This window comes from Carassius carassius, chromosome 49 (genome assembly GCF_963082965.1).
Source record: "Carassius carassius chromosome 49, fCarCar2.1, whole genome shotgun sequence".
NCBI classification, from domain to species: Eukaryota; Metazoa; Chordata; class Actinopteri; order Cypriniformes; family Cyprinidae; genus Carassius; species Carassius carassius.
This window is the reverse complement of record NC_081803.1, coordinates 4,558,803-4,565,886: the sequence shown is the minus strand read 5'-3', so window position 1 is coordinate 4,565,886 and position 7,084 is coordinate 4,558,803. Positions and strand designations below refer to the sequence as shown.

General features: G+C 40.5%; 1 long non-coding RNA gene across 1 annotated transcript; it reads left to right on the top strand.

The window, feature by feature from the left end:
- Positions 1 to 373: 373 nt before the first annotated feature.
- On the top strand, positions 374 to 6,254 carry LOC132132852 (uncharacterized). The gene is made up of 4 exons (XR_009429095.1): positions 374 to 421; positions 663 to 781; positions 1,696 to 1,827; positions 6,144 to 6,254. It is a non-coding gene; the product is annotated as an uncharacterized LOC132132852 (long non-coding RNA).
- Positions 6,255 to 7,084: the final 830 nt, after the last annotated feature.

Genomic DNA, 7,084 nt, shown 5'->3' with positions numbered 1-7,084 from the left:
ATCACTATTTACAAGGTTTCAAATCTTGAAAACAAACTATACACTGGGAGAACAGTGACAAATTCGAAACTCTGAAAAAATGATTGCACAACACAATCTAATACAGTGGGAGAACACTGACAAATTTGAAACTCTGAAAAATTATTTGCGCAACATCGTAAAAAAATGTTGCAGTTCTGAAGAAGGAAATCTCAAAAACAACATAATGTTTGCAGAGATTTTTTTTTTTTTTACATTTTGCAAGCTTGCAAATCTTATTTTTCGATCTTGCAAAACTTTTTTTTGTAAGATTTTGAGTTTTCGAACACTTATAGTTTCAACCTTTCAGACCTGTATTTTCAGTTTTGAATCATGGCAGGATTTAAATCCCATAGTATTCCGTCATCAGAAATGAAAGTTATGCACGCTCGTATGATCTCGGGTGTGTGCCGTCCTCTGTGTTACTGAATGGAATTTGTGTTCTATTATCTGTCATGGGTGTGGTATTGGAGCTGTCATTTCAAGAGTGGCGCCTAGATGTAATTCAACACTGATCCTGAAAGCTGGACTATCTGTGTGTGTGTGTGTTGCATAACTTAAAAGCCACAAACAGCAACAAGCTTAAGAAAATATGCCTATTACCATTGCAGTTATATAATCATATTTTTGTTTATCCTTGACAGGGAGAGTTCAGAGAAGACAATTTTAACACTGCAATGCAGGTCCTGAGGGACGCGGGGGACACGGAGGGGCAGTGTTGGAGGCAAATGGGACCCCAAAGGCAGGAAGGGTGGAACCAAAGGTTAGTATTCAACAGTCAACATCGTAATAAATCAGAAATAACAGTGATTTCCAAGGAGAAAAGTTGTTAACTCCAGCAACTGACACCCACTTTCAAGATCCAGTCCATTTCTGAGGATTAAAAGTAAATTTGACCTAGCATTTTGTTCTTTTAATTTAATATCCTGTTTTACATGAAAATATAATTTTATGTATGTAATCTGATATTATTCATGTTCATTTTAAGGTTGTATTGTGTATTATTGTGCAGTGAGGGGCCCCAAACCCTCAATTTGGACACTAGTTCAGATAAATAGTTATCCTCACATGAACTCCCATTGATTTGCTGTGAATCTTGCATATTGATTAAATGGTACTGTTTACACCAAATATTAACATCTGTTTTGCGTCATCTGGTCACAAATAGTCAGCTGAGACAGATTGTTGCTGACAGCTTGTGCTAAAATAAACAGCACAAATCAATCTGAAACATTACTCCCAAACTTCATCTCAACTCACCACAAATATGATGTTCTGAGCATAACCCTCATCATTTCAATTAATCTGAAGTTCAGCTTGATTAAAATTAACTTAACTTCCTGTCACTGCAATTTGAAGTTCAGCTTGATTTAACATGAACTTCCTCTTCTGGTCAGGCGTATCAACAAATCACAGTAGGTGTTTTAAGAAAACAACACACAAAATCATTAAATTAAATTTATTTTAAATGTAACATGAATTTATGAGCAGTATTTAAAATGAATATTCCTTTTGAGATCACATTTAACTGTTAATAAACTATTAGTGTTCAGTGTCAAACATTTATGCTTTTATTTTTGGCACTGTCCACTTGTGATCAAATTGCCTGATGGATATTAATATTGGGAACATGCAGGCTGATGTATTTCATAATTGTTTGTTTGTTTTTTCGCTCAGGTCCATCCAATGTCTTTAAGATTGTGAAGATGATCATTGAAAGGAACTTCCAGCCAGTGATCATCTTTAGCTTCAGTAAGAAAGAATGTGAGGCTTACGCACTGCAGGTGTCCAAACTGGATTTCAACACGGGTATTAATGATATAATAATTAATAATGCTTCTTGCTTAGACTATTACTGTTGTTCTTACTTAATTTAAGGTTCTAGATGATAGATATCTTTCAGTCACAGCTGCAAGGACTGATTCTTAGGTTAAACTAATCCTTGGAAAGAGGAGTAATGTCATTTTTGTTCTTTGAAGAAATATTTTTTTGTTTTTCATTTTAGAACTAGAAGGTTATCTCGCTCTTATTGCTCAAATATGGGAGCGATGATGATTTATCTCTCTATATAATTACAAAGAAAGAATGCAAATCATGGCCAAAAAACGTCCGTAAAATAGAAATGAGCTCAGCTTTGGGATGCTTTTTGGAGAATTTTTCATTTCTGAAACGGTTACCGGGAGTTCTTTATCGAGTACTCATTTGTTTGAAACAGAAGCCAAACACATGAACGTGGCCCTGTTGACGTGTCGGGTCTTCTGTTCTCTCTTGTGGGAAAACGGACAGCATGCACAACTATAAACAATCTTCAAAAGGGTCACCACTTCCCATACTGCTTCGATTTGCAAGACCTAATTGGATTTAGTTTTTAAGGTGACTGATGTGGTGCACATAGAAGTGTTGCGTGTTTTGAAATGGCGTGGATTTAAGACCTGACTTGGCTTTGATGGTGTATGGGTGAGCACTTCGGCCTTCTCTAGCAGTCATCCGCACAGCTGTTCCTGTTTTGCGAGTCTTGCTTGAGGTGGGGAGAGGGTTTTCATTGGCTCTATCGGAGCACATGTCATCATAAGAGCTTTCCGGCTCAAGTGTGATTTTATAGAGGGTTTCCAGAAAATTTTCATAATTTCCAGCATGCACAAGTGAAGTTGGGTTTCTAGTCTTTTGAGGAGTTGTTTATGCAGAGATATTGTGGTCTGTGGTATTGATCACATGTGATCACAAGAATTCGACGTAAATTGAGACATGTACATTTAATCAGTTTAGGAAAATATTATCCTTCATAAAATAAAAAATAAAAAAACAATCAATTAAAGGCAGATATCAAAAATATGCTGATAAAAGTAATATCTGATTAGAGCACTGATAAGACTGCTTCAGAATAAATTGCATTTGTGCCAAAAAAAACAACAACATTTTTTTCCCCAGACAAGTCCTTGTTAGTTAGTTAGACACATACAGCAGAGAATTGTAAGACGTTAAAAAGAGTTAAGTTCAATAAGTTGCAGAAACCATCTCTTTGTCGTCTCATCTTGTCTGACTCACACCTGAAGCATGTGCACACATGCATCTCGCACAGCGTCTCTTCACTTCTGCCGCACACATGCATCTCACACAGCGTCTCTTCAGTTCTGCCGCACACATGCATCTCGCACAGCGTCTCTTCAGTTCTGCCGCACACATGCATCTCGCACAGCGTCTCTTCAGTTCTGCCGCACACATGCATCTCGCACAGCGTCTATTCAGTTCTGCCGCACACATGCATCTCGCACAGCGGCTCTTCAGTTCTGCCGCACACATGCATCTCGCACAGCGGCTCTTCAGTTCTGCCGCACACATGCATCTCGCACAGCTGCTCTTCACTTCTGCCGCACACATGCATCTTGCACAGCGGCTCTTCACTTCTGCCGCACACATGCATCTCGCACAGCGGCTCTTCACTTCTGCCGCACACATGCATCTCGCACATCGGCTCTTCACTTCTGCCGCACACATGCATCTCGCACAGCGTCTCTTCACTTCTGCCGCACACATGCATCTCGCACAGCGTCTCTTCAGTTCTGCCGCACACATGCATCTCGCACAGCGTCTCTTCACTTCTGCCGCACACATGCATTCCGCACAGCGGCTCTTCACTTCTGCCGCACACATGCATCTCGCACAGCATCTCTTCAGTTCTGCCGCACACATGCATCTCGCACAGCGGCTCTTCAGTTCTGCCGCACACATGCATCTTGCACAGCGGCTCTTCAGTTCTGCCGCACACATGCATCTCGCACAGCGGCTCTTCAGTTCTGCCGCACACATGCATCTCGCACAGCGGCTCTTCAGTTCTGCCGCACACATGCATCTCGCACAGTGGCTCTTCAGTTCTGCCGCACACATGCATCTCGCACACCGGCTCTTCAGTTCTGCCGCACACATGCATCTCGCACACCGGCTCTTCAGTTCTGCCGCACACATGCATCTCGCACAGCGGCTCTTCAGTTCTGCCGCACACATGCATCTCGCACAGCGGCTCTTCAGTTCTGCCGCACACATGCATCTCGCACAGCGGCTCTTCAGTTCTGCCGCACACATGCATCTCGCACAGCGGCTCTTCAGTTCTGCCGCACACATGCATCTCGCACAGCGGCTCTTCAGTTCTGCCGCACACATGCATCTCGCACAGCGGCTCTTCAGTTCAGCCGCACACATGCAAAGCACACACACGCACAGAGAAAGTTTCAGACAGAGCATGTTTGTATGTTCACATTGATGTTAAAATTTTCTGATTTGTGACATTTACTTTTTATGTAATGCTAAACCAATGCTGGTCACTTTCAAAAGTTATAGTGATTATTCTCCAAGAAAGAGTATGAAACAAATTAGTTATAGAATTTTCACTTTTAAATATATTTAAATATAATTGACATTGATTTTATACACTTTAAGTTATATCGTATTGCATATCGAATATCGCATTTTTTAACAAGGTATCGCAAATCGCATTTTTCAATATTGCACAGCCCTAGTTTGTTTCCTCACGGGAACAGTTTGGGAGGAAATTATTCATGTCACTTGCTCACCAATGGATCCTCTGCAGTGAATGGGTGCCGTCAGAATGAGAATCCAAACTGATGTTTTAGCTGATAAAAACATCTCAGTAATCCACAAATAATCCACACCAATCCAGGCATTAAGATGTTTTGTTTAGGCATTAAGATGTTTAGTTGTCTCATCTGAATCCAGAGAGAAATATGCACAGGTCAAGCACATCTTACGAGTGAAAACAGTTCAGTTGTAAACAAATATGTGGGCAGATTTTGTCACCGTTTAAAGTTAAAATGCCTTGTTTTTTTCTTACCAACATTCAGCTTTAAAACAAGCTAACTTTAACAGCCCATGCTTTCCTTTTAAAATTAATTATGAAAATGTTCTAGTCTTTTAACAGCAGCACAGGGACACTGTGAAATGCAAGTCATTGTCCAGTGGGATGTATTTTAACAAGCCAGATATATTAATAAAAATTGAAATTTTTGGGAGACATTTTAAATAAAATGGTAGTAATTTACACCAAACACAAAATTGCTTATACATCTATTTTCATGTTTCTCACATGTACCACGTTAAGCTTTAAATATGTTAAAGGTTCTACCATTATTAACATCCAAATTTGTGAGGTTTACTCTTTTAACAAAATATTCACTTAAACTTGTAAGCGGTTGCTTTGTTAATTGATGGTCTGCTGCACAAACCACAGTAAAGTCAGGCAGAACGTGTTAAACTTGTTTGAGGTGTCTGGCTGTTTTAGCAAATCCCAAAATGGTTTCAAGAGGCTCGTAAAACGTTGCACTCTCTCTTTGGGTTCTCCTGTTACTCCTCCACTTCTACATCTCAACAGTGCTGTCATCCATTCCCACATTGCAGGACAGCAGTATTTGGCTCGTACTCATGCAGTAGAGGTGCTGGTCTCAGATCACGCTGCTCTGTCAGTGTGAAGATAAACCGATCCTCCATCAGAACTCCTGCTGTTGGAGGATGAGCGATCACAGAACTAGTTCAGATATGCTATTTGTTGCCTTTATGAGGAACAGCCCATCCTTCAACTTGACCCTTGTCTGTTTGTTCTCAATGACTTATTCTGACTTAAACAACAGAGCTGTGAATTACCATTCTCTCTCATTATATGGTAGAGATCGGCTCAGACTGTTTGTGTTCCATACAAGGAAGTAAGGGCGAGTAAACAGAGACCCGACGTTTCATTTTTAGGTGACCCATTGCTTGAAAATGTTGTACTTTTTGTTCCTGTCTTGAAAAATCGGGTCTTGGTGTTAATAGGGTTTAAGCTGGTCTTGATTAGCTACACTATGCTAATCTGCCTGAGCTGTGATTAAACGCAGTGCTAACGTGACCTGGAAGAGTCAGGTTCCTGGAGACCTGGAGAGACCCGGGTTCAAATCCACTGGGCAGGTGGACCAATGTGTCCCTGAGCAAGACACCAATGTGTCCCTGAGCAAGACACTTAACCCCTAGTTGCTCCAGAGGCGTGCGACCTCTGACATAATTAGCAATTGTAAGTCGCTTTGGATAAAAGCGTCAGCTAAATGAATAAATGTAAATGTAATGTAAATGTTTCCCAACAGGTGGAGCATGTTCTACCGTTGCTGAAGAGAGGAATTGGTATTCATCATGGCGGCCTGCTCCCGATCCTGAAAGAGACCATTGAGATCCTGTTCTCTGAGGGGCTGATAAAGATGAAATCCTTCAAGTGACTGGAAGCACCTTTGTGTAATGTTGGATGAACACGGAGTCATTCATAACTGACAACCTATTTCAATTTTTGCTTTGTTTTGATTGGTGTTGGGTTTTGTTTTTTTCGGTATTGTTTGGTTTGGTTTGGTTTTATTTTAATACATTCACTCTCCTTTGGTTTTTTATTTTTGTTTTGTTTAGTTAATTTTTATTCTCTCACCCTCATTCCGGTATAAATTGATTTAAGGTAAATGAGGAATGAAGCAGTCAAGCTCCAATAATGACACTGAAAACCAATAAATATAGTCCATACAACTCATGATCTATAGTCCAAGTCTTCTGACGTCACATGTCAGCTTTGTGTGAGGAACATGAAAATAAAGTCATTATTTACTCTGCAGAAGCTCCATGAAAAATGCTATTTTAACTGACCACCTAAGAGCGTCCAGGTGATTCTTAAAAAAAGTTGTTTTGTGTTTTATGGAAGAAAAAGTCATGGTTCTGGTTTTTGGGTGAACTGCCACTTTAAGACACCTCACTAGTATCTTTGCCAAAGTTTTCATCATCTTCAACATTTTCAACATCTATCTTTCTGTCCTTCTTTAGGCCTTGTTTGCAACAGAAACGTTTGCCATGGGAATCAACATGCCTGCAAGAACCGTGCTCTTCACCAGTGCACGCAAATTTGACGGCAAAGACTTCCGCTGGGTAAATCACGAATGTTATCCTCTGTCCTGCTTCTCACAGCAAACACTAATCAATTTTCCAAATGCATTTTCTTGCCTCTTCGTCCACCGTTGCACAGAGAGGACACGGGGTCGAGGAACAGTGC